Source organism: Schistocerca americana, chromosome 4 (assembly GCF_021461395.2).
Source record: "Schistocerca americana isolate TAMUIC-IGC-003095 chromosome 4, iqSchAmer2.1, whole genome shotgun sequence".
Lineage (NCBI taxonomy): Eukaryota > Metazoa > Arthropoda > Insecta > Orthoptera > Acrididae > Schistocerca > Schistocerca americana.
In genome coordinates this window covers 17,305,073-17,320,536 of record NC_060122.1, presented here as the reverse complement: position 1 = coordinate 17,320,536, position 15,464 = coordinate 17,305,073, and positions in this window count along the sequence as shown.

Sequence of the window (15,464 nt, the reverse complement as noted above, 5' to 3'; positions counted from 1 at the left end):
TTACTGTATCCGTCTGAAATTCTTATTGACGATTAAACACAGAAATTGCATCGGAATTAAATACAAAATGCACAATGCCGACTAATGTAGAAGAAAACTGACTCTTTCACTGTCTGTGCTTTGAACCATTCCTGTGACACTAGTTATAGATTCCGATGCTTCACTTCAGGTTTACTGTATCCCTCTGACCTTCTTATTGACGATGAAACACAGATATTGCATCGGAATTAAATACAAAAGGCACAATGCCGACTAAAGTACAAGAAAACTGACTCTTCTTACTGTCTATGATTTGCACCATTCCTGTGACACTAGTTATAGATTCAAATGCTTCACTTCAGGTTTACTGCATCCCTCTGACATTCTTAATGACGATGAAACACAGAAATTGCATCGGAAGTTAATACAAAAGGCACAATGCCGACTTAAGTACAAGAAAACAGACTCTTTCACTGTCCATGCTTTGAACCATCCCTGTGACACTAGTTATAGATTCCGATATCTTCACTTCAGGTTTACTGTATCCCTCTGACCTCCTTATTGACGATGAAACACAGAAATTGCATCGGAATTAAATACAAAATTCACAATGCCGACTTAAGTACAAGAAAACTGACTCTTCCTACTGTCTATGTTTTGAACCATTCATGTGACACTAGTTATAGATTCCGATGCTTTACTCCAGGTTTACTGTATCCCTCTGACCTCCTTATTGACGATGAAACACAGAAATTGCATCGGAATCAGATACAAAAGGCACAATGCAGACTTAAGTACAAGAAAACTGACTCTTCTTACTGTCTATATTTTGATCCATTCCTGTGATACTACTTATAGATTCCGATGCTTCACTTCAGGATTACTGTATCCCTTGGACCTTCTAATTGACGATGAAACATAGAAATTACATCGGAATTGAATACAAAAGGCATAATGCCGGCTTTAGTACAAGAATACTGACTCTTCTTACTGTCTATGTTTTGAACCATTCCTGTGACACTAGTTATGGATTCCGATGCTTCACTTCACGTTTACTGTATCCCACTGACCTTCTTATTGACGATGAAACACAGAAATTGCATCGGAATTAAATACAAAAGGCACAATGCCGACTTAAGTACAAGAAAACTGACGCTTCTTACTGTCTATGATTTGAACCATTCCTGTGACACTAGTTATAGATTCCGATGCTTCACATCAGGTTTACTGTATCCCTCTGACCTTGTTATTGACGATGAAACATAGAAATTGCACCGGAATCAAATAGAATAGGCACAATGCCGTCTTAAGTACAAGAAAACTGACTCTTCTTACTGTCTATGTTTTGAACCATTCCTGTGACACTAGTTATTGATTCCGATTCATCACTTCAGGTTTACTGTATCCCTCTGATCTTCTTATTGACGATGAAACACAGAAATTGCATAGGAATTAAATAGAAAAGGCACAATGCCGACTTAAGTACAAAAAAACTGACTCTTCTTACTGTCTATATTTTCAACCATGCCTGTGACACTAGTTATAGATTCCGATGCTTCACTTCAGGTTTACTGTATCCCTCTGACCTTCTTATTGACGATGAAACACAGAAATTGCATCGGAAATAAATACAAAAGGCACAATGCCGACTTAAGTACAAGAAATCTGACTCTTCTTACTGTCTATGTTTTGAACAATTCCTGTGACACAAGTTATAGATTCCGATGCTTCAGTTCAGGTTTACTGTATCCCTCTGACCTTCTTATTGACGATAAAACACTGAAATTGCATCGGAGTTAAATACAAAAGGCACAATGCCGACGTAAGTACAAGAAAACTGACTCTTCTTACTGCCTATGTTTTGTACCCTTCTTGTGACACTAGTTATAGATGCCGATGCTTCACTTCAGGTTTACTGTATGCCTTTGCCCTTCTTATTGACGATGAAACACAGAAATTGCATCGGAATTAAGTACAAAAGGTACAATGCCGACTTAAGTAGAAGAAAACTGACTCTTCTTACTGTCTATGTTTTGAACCATTCCTGTGACACTAGTTATAGATTCCGATGCTTCACTTCAGGTTTACTGTATCCCTCTGACCCTCTTATTGACAATGAAACACAGAAAAAGCATCGGATTAAGTACAAAAGGCACAATGCCGACTTAAGTACAAGAAAACTGACTCTTTTTACTGTCTATGTTTTGAACCATTTCTGTGACACTAGTAAAAGATTCCGATGCTTCACTTCAGGTTTACTGCATCCCTCTGACCTTCTTATTGATGATGAAACACAGAAATCGCATCGGAATTAAATACAAAAGGCACAATGCCGACTTAAGTACAAGAAAACTGACTCTTCTTACAGTCTATGTTTTGAACCATTATTGTGACACTAGTTATAGATTCCGATGCTTCACTTCAGATTTACTGTATCCCTCTGACCTTCCTAATGACGATGAAACACAGATATTGCATCGGAATTAAATACAAAAGGCACAATGATGACTTAAGTACAAGAAAACTGACTCTTCTTACTGTCTATGTTTTGAACCATTCCTGTGACACTAGTTATGGATTCCGTTGCTTCACTTCAGGTTTACTGTATCCGTCTCACGTTCTTATGGACGATGTAACACAGAATTTGCATCGGAATTAAATACAAAATGCACAATGCCGACTAAAGTACAAGAAAACCGACTCTTCTTAAAGTCTATGTTTTGAACCATTCCTGTGACACTAGTTATTGATTCCGATGCTTCACATCATGTTTACTGTATCCATCTGACCTTCTTATTGACGATGAAACACAGAAATTGCATCGGAATTAAATACAAAAGGTACAACGCCGACTTAAGTACAAGAAAACTGACTCTTTCACTATCTATGCTTTGAACCATTCTTGTGACACTAGTTATAGATTACGATGCTTCACTTCAGTTTTACTGTATCCCGCTGACCTTCTTATTGAGGATGAAACACAGAAATTGCGTTGGAATTACATACAAAAGGCACAATGCCGACTTAAATACAAGAAAACTGACTCTTCTTACTGTCTATTTTTGAACCATTTCTGTGACACTAGTTATTGATTCAGATGCATCACTTCAGGTTTACTGTATCCCTCTGACCTTCTTATTGACGATGAAACACAGAAATTGCGTCGGAATTAAATAGAAAAGGCACAATGCCTACTTAAGTACAAGAAAACTGACTCTTCTTACTGTCTATGTTTTGAACCATTCCTGTGACACTAGTTATAGATTCCGATGCTTCACTTCAGGTTTACTGTATCCCTCTGACGCTCTTATTGACAATGAAACACAGGAAAAGCATCGGAATAAATACGAAAGGCACAATGCCGACTTAAGTACAAGAAGACTGAAACTTCTTACTGTCTATGTTTTGAACCATTCCTGTGACACTAGTTATAGATTCCGATGCTTCACTTCAGATTTACTGTATCCCTCTGACCTTCCTAATGACGATGAAACACAGATATTGCATCGGAATTAAATACAAAAGGCACAATGCCGGCTAAAGTACAAGAAAACCGACTCTTCTTAAAATCTATGTTTTGAACCATTCCTGTGACACTAGTTATAGATTCTGATGCTTCACTTCAGGTTTACTGTATCCCTCTGACCCTCTTATTGACAATGAAACACAGAAAAAGCATCGGATTAAATACAAAAGGCACAATGCCGACTTAAGTACAAGAAAACTGACACTTCTTACTGTCTATGTTTTGAACCATTCCTGTGACACTAGTTACAGATTCCGATGCTTCACTTCAGGTTCACTGTATCCCTCTGACCTTCTTATTGACGATGAAACACTCAAATTGCATCGGAGATAAATACAAAAGGCACAATGCCGACGTAAGTACAAGAAAACTGACTCTTCTTACTGTCTATGTTTTGTACCCTTCTTGTGGCACTAGTTATAGATGCCGATGCTTCACTTCAGGTTTACTGTATGCCTTTGACCTTCTTATTGACGATGAAACACAGAAAAAGCATCGGATTAAATACAAAAGGCACAATGCCGACTTAAGTAGAAGAAAACTGACTCTTCTTACTGTCTATGTTTTGAACCATTCCTGTGACACTAGTTATAGATTCCGATGCTTCACTTCACGTTTACTGGATCCCTCTGACCTTCTTATTGACGATGAAACACAGAAATTGCATCGGAATTAAATACAAAAGGCACAATGCCGACTTAAATACAAGAAAACTGACTCTTCTTACTGTCTATGATTTGAACCACTCCTGTGACACTAGTTATGGATTCCGATGCTTCACTTCAGGTTTACTGTATCCCTCTGACCCTCTCTTATTGACAATGAAACACAGAAAAAGCATCGGATATAAATACAAAAGGCACAATGCCGACTTAAGTACAAGAAAACTGACCCTTTTTACTGTCTATGTTTTGAACCATTTCTGTGACACTAGTAAAAGATTCCGATGCTTCACTTCAGGTTCACTGTATCCCTCTGACCTTCATATTGACGATGAAATACAGAAATTGCATCGGAATTAGATACAAAAGGCACAATGCCGACTTAAGTACAAGAAAACTGACTTTCCTTACTGTCTATGTTTTGAACCATTCCTGTGACACTAGTTATAGATTCCGTTGCTTCACATCACGTTTACTGTATACCTCTGACCTTCTTATTGACGATGAGACACAGAAATTGCGTCGGAATTAAATACAAAAAGGCACAATGCCGACTTCAGTACAAGAAAACTGACTCTTCTTACTGTATATTTTTTGAACCATTCCTGTGACACTAGTTACAGATTCCGATGCCTCTCTTCAGGTTTACTGCATCACTCTGACCTTCTTATTGATGATGAAACACAGAAATCGCATCGGAATTAAATACAAAAGGCACAATGCCGACTTAAGTACAAGAAAACTGACTCTTCTTACAGTCTATGTTTTGAACCATTCCTGTGACACTAGTTATAGATTCCGATGCTTCACTTCAGATTTACTGTATCCCTCTGACCTTCCCAATGACGATGAAACACAGATATTGCATCGGAATTAAATACAAAAGGCCACAATGCCGACTTAAGTACAAGAAAACGGACTCTTCTTACTGTCTATGTTTTGAACCATTCCTGTGACACTAGTTATGGATTCCGATGCTTCACTTCAGGTTTACTGTATCCGTCTCACGTTCTTATGGACGATGAAACACAGAATTTGCATCGGAATTAAATACAAAATGCACAATGCCGACTAAAGTACAAGAAAACCGACTCTTCTTAAAGTCTATGTTTTGAATCATTCCTGTGACACTAGTTATTGATTCCGATGCTTCACTTCAGGTTTACTGTATCCGTCTCACGTTCTTATGGACGATGAAACACAGAATTTGCATCGGAATTCAATACAAAATGCACAATGCCGACTAAAGTACAAGAAAACCGACTCTTCTTAAAATCTATGTTTTGAACCATTCCTGTGACACTAGTTATTGATTCCGATGCTTCACATCATGTTTACTGTATCCCTCTGACCTTCTTATTGACGATGAAACACAGAAATTGCATCGGAATTAAATACAAAAGGTACAACGCCGACTTAAGTACAAGAAAACTGACTCTTTCACTGTCTATGCTTTGAACCATTCTTGTGACACTAGTTATAGATTACGATGCTTCACTTCAGTTTTACTGTATCCCGCTGACCTTCTTATTCAGGATGAAACACAGAAATTGCGTTGGAATTACATACAAATGGCACAATGCCGACTTAAATACAAGAAAACTGACTCTTCTTACTGTCTATTTTTGAACCATTTCTGTGACACTAGTTATAGATTCCGATGCTTCACTTCAGGTTTACTGTATCCCTCTGACCTTCTTATTGACAATGATACATAGAAATTGCATCGGAATTAAATAGAATGGGCACAATGCCGACTTAAGTACAAAAAAACTGACTATTCTTACTGTCTATGTTTTGAACCATTCCTGTGACACTAGTTATAGATTCCGATGCTTCCCTTCAGGTTTACTGTATCCCTCTGACCTTCTTATTGACGATGAAACACAGAAATTGCATCGGAATTAAATACAAAAGGCGCAATGCCGACTTAAGTACAAGAAAACTGACTCTTCTTACTGTCTATGTTTTGAACCATTCCTGTGACACAAGTTATAGATTCCGATGCTTCACTTCAGGTTTACTGTATACCTCTGACCTTCTTTCTGACGAAGAAACAAAGAAATTTCATCGGATTTAAATACAAAAGGCACACTGCCGACTTAAGTACATAAAAACAGACTCTTCTTACTGTCTATGTTTTGAACCATTCCTGTGACACTAGTTATAGATTCCGATGCTTCACTTCAGGTTTACTGTATCCCTCTGACGCTCTTATTGACAATGAAATACAGGAAAAGCATGGGAATAAATACAAAAGGCACAAAGCCGACTTAAGTACAAGAAGACTGACACTTCTTACTGTCTATGTTTTGAACCATTCCTGTGACACTACTTATAGATTCCGATGCTTCACTTCAGATTTACTGTATCCCTCTGACCTTCCTAATGACGATGAAACACAGATATTGCATCGGAATAAAAATACAAAGGGCACAATGCCGACTTAAGTACAAGAAAACTGACTCTGGGTACTGTCTATGATTTGAATCATTCCTGTGACACTAGTTATTGATTCCGATGCTTCACTTCAGGTTTACTGTATCCGTCTCACGTTCTTATGGACGATGAAACACAGAATTTGCAACGGAATTAAATACAAAATGCACAATGCCGACTAAAGTACAAGAAAACTGACACTTCTTACTGTCTATGTTTTGAACCATTCCTGTGACACTAGTTACAGATTCCGATGCTTCACTTCAGGTTCACTGTATCCCTCTGACCTTCTTATTGACGATGAAACACTGAAATTGCATCGGAGTTGAATACAAAAGGCACAATGCCGACGTAAGTACAAGAAAACTGACTCTTCTTACTGTCTATGTTTTGTACCCTTCTTGTGACACTAGTTATAGATGCCGATGCTTCACTTCAGGTTTACTGTATGCCTTTGACCTTCTTATTGACGATGAAACACAGAAAAAGCATCGGATTAAATACAAAAGCACAATGCCGACTTAAGTAGAAGAAAACTGACTCTTCTTACTGTCTATGTTTTGAACCATTCCTGTGACACTAGTTATAGATTCCGATGCTTCACTTCACGTTTACTGGATCCCTCTGACCTTCTTATTGACGATGAAACACAGAAATTGCATCGGAATTAAATACAAAAGGCACAATGCCGACTTAAGTACAAGAAAACTGACGCTTCTTACTGTCTATGTTTTAAAAAATTCCTGTGACACTAGTTATTGATTCCGATGCATCACTTCAGGTTTACTGTATCCCTCTGACATTCTTATTGACGATGAAACACAGAAATTAAACATCGGAATTAAATAGAAAAGGCACAATGCCGACTTAAGTACAAGAAAACTGACTCTTCTTACTGTCTATGTTTTGAACCACTCCTGTGACACTAGTTATGGATTCCGATGCTTCACTTCAGGTTTACTGTATCCCTCTGACCCTCTTATTGACAATGAAACACAGAAAAAGCATCGGATTAAATACAAAAGGCACAATGCCGACTTAAGTACAAAAAAACTGACTCTTTTTACTGTCTATGTTTTGAACCATTTCTGTGACACTAGTAAAAGATTCCGATGCTTCACTTCAGGTTCACTGTATCCCTCTGACCTTCATATTGACGATGAAATACAGAAATTGCATCGGAATTAGATACAAAAGGCACAATGCCGACTTAAGTACAAGAAAACTGACTCTTCTTACTGTCTATTTTTTGAACCATTCCTGTGACACTAGTTATAGATTCCGATGCTTCACTTCAGGTTTACTGCATCCCTCTGACCTTCTTATTGATGATGAAACACAGAAATCGCATCGGAATTAAATACAAAAGGCACAATGCCGACTTAAGTACAAGAAAACTGACTCTTCTTACAGTCTATGTTTTGAACCATTCCTGTGACACTAGTTATTGATTCCGATGCTTCACATCATGTTTACTGTATCCCTCTGACCTTCTTATTGAGGATGAAACACAGAAATTGCGTTGGAATTACATACAAAAGGCACAATGCCGACTTAAATACAAGAAAACTGACTCTTCTTACTGTCTATTTTTGAACCATTTCTGTGACACTAGTTATAGATTCCGATGCTTCACTTCAGGTTTACTGTATCCCTCTGACCTTCTTATTGACAATGATACATAGAAATTGCATCGGAATTAAATAGAATAGGCACAATGCCGACTTAAGTACAAGAAAACTGACTATTCTTACTGTCTATGTTTTGAACCATTCCTGTGACACTAGTTATTGATTCCGATGCCTCACTTCAGGTTTACTGTATCCCTCTGACCTTCTTATTGACGATGAAACACAGAAATTGCGTCGGAATTAAATAGAAAAGGCACAATGCCGACTTAAGTACAAGAAAACTGACTCTTCTTACTGTCTATGTTTTGAACCATTCCTGTGACACTAGTTGTAGATTCCGATGCTTCACTTTAGGTTTACTGTATCCCTCTGACCTTCTTATTGACGATGAAACACAGAAATTGCATCGGAATTAAATACAAAAGGCGCAATGCCGACTTAAGTACAAGAAAACTGACTCTTCTTACTGTCTATGTTTTGAACCATTCCTGTGACACAAGTTATAGATTCCGATGCTTCACTTCAGGTTTACTGTATACCTCTGACCTTCCTTCTGACGAAGAAACAAAGAAATTTCATCGGATTTAAATACAAAAGGCACAATGCCGACTTAAGTACATAAAAACAGACTCTTCTTACTGTCTATGTTTTGAACCATTCCTGTGACACTAGTTATAGATTCCGATGCTTCACTTCAGGTTTACTGTATCCCTCTGACGCTCTTATTGACAATGAAACACAGGAAAAGCATCGGAATAAATACAAAAGGCACAAAGCCGACTTAAGTACAAGAAGACTGACACTTCTTACTGTCTATGTTTTGAACCATTCCTGTGACACTAGTTATAGATTCCGATGCTTCACTTCAGATTTACTGTATCCCTCTGACCTTCCTAATGACGATGAAACACAGATATTGCATCGGAATTAAATACAAAAGGCACAATGCCGACTTAAGTACAAGAAAACTGACTCTTGTTACTGTCTATGATTTGAACCATTCCTGTGACACTAGTTATTGATTCCGATGCTTCACATCAGGTTTACTGTATCCCTCTGACCTTCTTATTGACGATGAAACACAGAAATTGCATCGGAATTAAATACAAAGGGCACAACGCTGACTTAAGTACAAGAAAACTGACTCTTTCACTGTCTATGCTTTGAACCATTCTTGTGACACTAGTTATAGATTACGGTGCTTCACTTCAGTTTTACTGTATCCCGCTGACCTTCTTATTGAGGGTGAAACACAGAAATTGCGTTGGAATTACATACAAAAGGCACAATGCCGACTTAAATACAAGAAAACTTACTCTTCTTACTGTCTATGTTTGAACCATTTCTCTGACACTAGTTATAAATTCCGATGCTTCACTTCAGGTTTACTGTATCCCTCTGACCTTCTTATTGACAATGATACATAGAAATTGCATCGGAATTAAATAGAATAGGCACAATGCCGACTTAAGTACAAGAAAACTGACTATTCTTACTGTCTATGTTTTGAACCATTCCTGTGAACTAGTTGTAGATTCCGATGCTTCACATCAGGTTTACTGTATCCCTCTGACCTTCTTATTGACGATGAAACACAGAAATTGCATCGGAATTAAATACAAAAGGCACAATGCCGACTTCAGTACAAGAATACTGACTCTTCTTGTTGTTTATGTTCTGAACCATTCCTGTGACACTAGTTATATATTCCGATGCTTCACTTCATGTTTACTGCATCCGTCTGACCATCTTATTGACGATGTAACACAGAAATTGCATCGGAATTAAATACAAAAGGCACAATGCCGACTTAAGTGCAAGAAAACTGACTCTTCTTACAGTCTATGTTTTGAACCATTCCTGTGACACTAGTTATATATTCCGATGCTTCACTTCAGGTTTACTGCATCCGTCTGACCATCTTATTGACGATGAAACACAGAAATTGCATCGGAATTAAATACAAAAGGTACAACGCCGACTTAAGTACAAGAAAACTGACTCTTTCACTGTCTATGCTTTGAACCATTCTTGTGACACTAGTTATAGATTACGATGCTTCACTTCAGTTTTACTGTATCCCGCTGACCTTCTTATTCAGGATGAAACACATAAATTGCGTTAGAATTACATACAAAAGGCACAATGCCGACTTAAGTACAAGAAAACTGACTCTGCTTACTGTCTATGTTTTGAACCATTTTCTGTGACACTAGTTATTGATCCCGATGCTTCACATCAGGTTTACTGTATCCCTCTGACTTTCTTATTGACGATGAAACACAGAAATTGCATCGGAATTAAATACAAAAGGCACAACGCCGACTTAAGTACAAGAAAACGGACTCTTTCACTGTCTATGCTTTGAACCATTCTTGTGACACTAGTTATAGATTCCGATGCTTCACATCAGGTTTACTGCATCCCTCTGACATTCCTAATGACGATGAAACACAGAAATTGCATCGGAAGTTAATACAAAAGGCACAATGCCGACTTAAGTACAAGAAAACTGACTCTTCCTACTGTCTATGTTTTGAACCATTCATGTGACACTAGTTATAGATTCCGATGCTTTACTCCAGGTTTACTGTATCCCTCTGACCTTCTTATTGACGTTGAAATTCAGAAATTGCATCGGAATTAGATACAAAAGGCACAATGCCGACTTAAGTACAAGAAAACTGACTCTTCTTACTGTCTATGTTTTGAACCATTCCTGTGACACTAGTTATAGATTCTGATGCTTCACTTCAGTTTTACTGTATCCTGCTGACCTTCGTATTGAGGATGAAGAACAGAAGTTGCGTTGGAATTACATACAAAAGGCACAATGCCGACTTAAGTACAAGAAAACTGACTCTGCTTACTGTCTATGTTTTGAACCATTTCTGTGACACTAGTAATAGATTCCGATGCTTCACTTCAGGTTCACTGTATCCCTCTGACCTTCTTATTGACGTTGAAATTCAGAAATTGCATCGGAATTAGATACAAAAGGCACAATGCCGACTTAAGTACAAGAAAACTGACTCTTCTTACTGTCTATGATTTGAACCATTCCTGTGACACTAGTTATAGATTCCGATGGCTCACTTCAGGTTTACTGTATCCCTCTGACCCTCTTATTGACGATGAAACACAGAAATTGCATCGGAATTAAATGCAAAAGGCACAATGCCGAATTAAGTACAAGAAAACTGACTCTTCTTACAGTCTATGTTTTGAACCATTCCTGTGACACTAGTTGTAGATTTCGATGCTTCACTTCAGGTTTACTGTATCCCTCTGACCTTCTTATTGACGATGAAACACAGATATTGCATCGGAAATAAATACAAAAGGCACAATGCCGACTTAAGTACAAGAAAACTGAATCTTCTTACTGTCTATGCTTTGAACCATTCCTGTGACACTAGTTATAGATTCCGATGCTTCACTTCAGGTTTACTGTATCCGTCTGAAATTCTTATTGACGATTAAACACAGAAATTGCATCGGAATTAAATACAAAATGCACAATGCCGACTAATGTAGAAGAAAACTGACTCTTTCACTGTCTGTGCTTTGAACCATTCCTGTGACACTAGTTATAGATTCCGATGCTTCACTTCAGGTTTACTGTATCCCTCTGACCTTCTTATTGACGATGAAACACAGATATTACATCGGAATTAAATACAAAAGGCACAATGCCGACTAAAGTACAAGAAAACTGACTCTTCTTACTGTCTATGATTAGCACCACTCCTGTGACACTAGTTATAGATTCCAATGCTTCACTTCAGGTTTACTGCATCCCTCTGACATTCTTAATGACGATGAAACACAGAAATTGCATCGGAAGTTAATACAAAAGGCACAATGCCGACTTAAGTACAAGAAAACAGACTCTTTCACTGTCCATGCTTTGAACCATCCCTGTGACACTAGTTATAGATTCCGATGCTTCACTTCAGGTTTACTGTATCCCTCTGACCTCCTTATTGACGATGAAACACAGAAATTGCATCGGAATTAAATACAAAATTCACAATGCCGACTTAAGTACAAGAAAACTGACTCTTCCTACTGTCTATGTTTTGAACCATTCATGTGACACTAGTTATAGATTCCGATGCTTTACTCCAGGTTTACTGTATCCCTCTGACCTCCTTATTGACGATGAAACACAGAAATTGCATCGGAATCAGATACAAAAGGCACAATGCAGACTTAAGTACAAGAAAACTGACTCTTCTTACTGTCTATATTTTGATCCATTCCTGTGATACTACTTATAGATTCCGATGCTTCACTTCAGGATTACTGTATCCCTTGGACCTTCTAATTGACGATGAAACATAGAAATTACATCGGAATTGAATACAAAAGGCATAACGCCGGCTTTAGTACAAGAATACTGACTCTTCTTACTGTCTATGTTTTGAACCATACTGTGACACTAGTTATGGATTCCGATGCTTCACTTCACGTTTACTGTATCCCACTGACCTTCTTATTGACGATGAAACACAGAAATTGCATCGGAATTAAATACAAAAGGCACAATGCCGACTTAAGTACAAGAAAACTGACGCTTCTTACTGTCTATGATTTGAACCATTCCTGTGACACTAGTTATAGATTCCGATGCTTCACATCAGGTTTACTGTATCCCTCTGACCTTGTTATTGACGATAGAACATAGAAATTGCACCGGAATCAAATAGAATAGGCACAATGCCGTCTTAAGTACAAGAAAACGGACTCTTCTTACTGTCTATGTTTTGAACCATTCCTGTGACACTAGTTATTGATTCCGATTCATCACTTCAGGTTTACTGTATCCCTCTGATCTTCTTATTGACGATGAAACACAGAAATTGCATAGGAATTAAATAGAAAAGGCACAATGCCGACTTAAGTACAAAAAAACTGACTCTTCTTACTGTCTATATTTTCAACCATGCCTGTGACACTAGTTATAGATTCCGATGCTTCACTTCAGGTTTACTGTATCCCTCTGACCTTCTTATTGACGATGAAACACAGAAATTGCATCGGAAATAAATACAAAAGGCACAATGCCGACTTAAGTACAAGAAATCTGACTCTTCTTACTGTCTATGTTTTGAACAATTCCTGTGACACGAGTTATAGATTCCGATGCTTCAGTTCAGGTTTACTGTATCCCTCTGACCTTCTTATTGACGATAAAACACTGAAATTGCATCGGAGTTAAATACAAAAGGCACAATGCCGACGTAAGTACAAGAAAACTGACTCTTCTTACTGCCTATGTTTTGTACCCTTCTTGTGACACTAGTTATAGATGCCGATGCTTCACTTCAGGTTTACTGTATGCCTTTGCCCTTCTTATTGACGATGAAACACAGAAATCTCATCGGAATTAAGTACAAAAGGTACAATGCCGACTTAAGTAGAAGAAAACTGACTCTTCTTACTGTCTATGTTTTGAACCATTATTGTGACACTAGTTATAGATTCCGATGCTTCACTTCAGTTTTACTGTATCCCTCTGACCTTCCTAATGACGATGAAAAACAGATATTGCATCGGAATTAAATACAAAAGGCACAATGCCGACTTAAGTACAAGAAAACTGACTCTTCTTACTGTCTATGTTTTGAACCATTCCTGTGACACTAGTTATGGATTCCGTTGCTTCACTTCAGGTTTACTGTATCCGTCTCACGTTCTTATGGACGATGTAACACAGAATTTGCATCGGAATTAAATACAAAATGCACAATGCCGACTAAAGTACAAGAAAACCGACTCTTCTTAAAGTCTATGTTTTGAACCATTCCTGTGACACTAGTTATTGATTCCGATGCTTCACATCATGTTTACTGTATCCATCTGACCTTCTTATTGACGATGAAACACAGAAATTGCATCGGAATTAAATACAAAAGGTACAACGCCGACTTAAGTACAAGAAAACTGACTCTTTCACTATCTATGCTTTGAACCATTCTTGTGACACTAGTTATAGATTACGATGCTTCACTTCAGTTTTACTGTATCCCGCTGACCTTCTTATTGAGGATGAAACACAGAAATTGCGTTGGAATTACATACAAAAGGCACAATGCCGACTTAAATACAAGAAAACTGACTCTTCTTACTGTCTATTTTTGAACCATTTCTGTGACACTTGTTATAGATTCCGATGCTTCACTTCAGGTTTACTGTATCCCTCTGACCTTCTTATTGACAATGATACATAGAAATTGGATCGGAATTAAATAGAATAGGCACAATGCAGACTTAAGTACAAGAAAACTGACTATTCTTACTGTCTATGTTTTGAACCATTCCTGTGACACTAGTTATTGATTCAGATGCATCACTTCAGGTTTACTGTATCCCTCTGACCTTCTTATTGACGATGAAACACAGAATTGCGTCGGAATTAAATAGAAAAGGCACCATGCCTACTTAAGTACAAGGAAACTGACTCTTCTTACTGTCTATGTTTTGAACCATTCCTGTGACACTAGTTATAGATTCCGATGCTTCACTTCAGGTTTACTGTATCCCTCTGACGCTCTTATTGACAATGAAACACAGGAAAAGCATCGGAATAAATACGAAAGGCACAATGCCGACTTAAGTACAAGAAGACTGAAACTTCTTACTGTCTATGTTTTGAACCATTCCTGTGACACTAGTTATAGATTCCGATGCTTCACTTCAGATTTACTGTATCCCTCTGACCTTCCTAATGACGATGAAACACAGATATTGCATCGGAATTAAATACAAAAGGCACAATGCCGGCTAAAGTACAAGAAAACCGACTCTTCTTAAAATCTATGTTTTGAACCATTCCTGTGACACTAGTTATAGATTCTGATGCTTCACTTCAGGTTTACTGTATCCCTCTGACCCTCTTATTGACAATGAAACACAGAAAAAGCATCGGATTAAATACAAAAGGCACAATGCCGACTTAAGTACAAGAAAACTGACACTTCTTACTGTCTATGTTTTGAACCATTCCTGTGACACTAGTTACAGATTCCGATGCTTCACTTCAGGTTCACTGTATCCCTCTGACCTTCTTATTGACGATGAAACACTCAAATTGCATCGGAGTTAAATACAAAAGGCACAATGCCGACGTAAGTACAAGAAAACTGACTCTTCTTACTGTCTATGTTTTGTACCCTTCTTGTGGCACTAGTTATAGATGCCGATGCTTCACTTCAGGTTTAC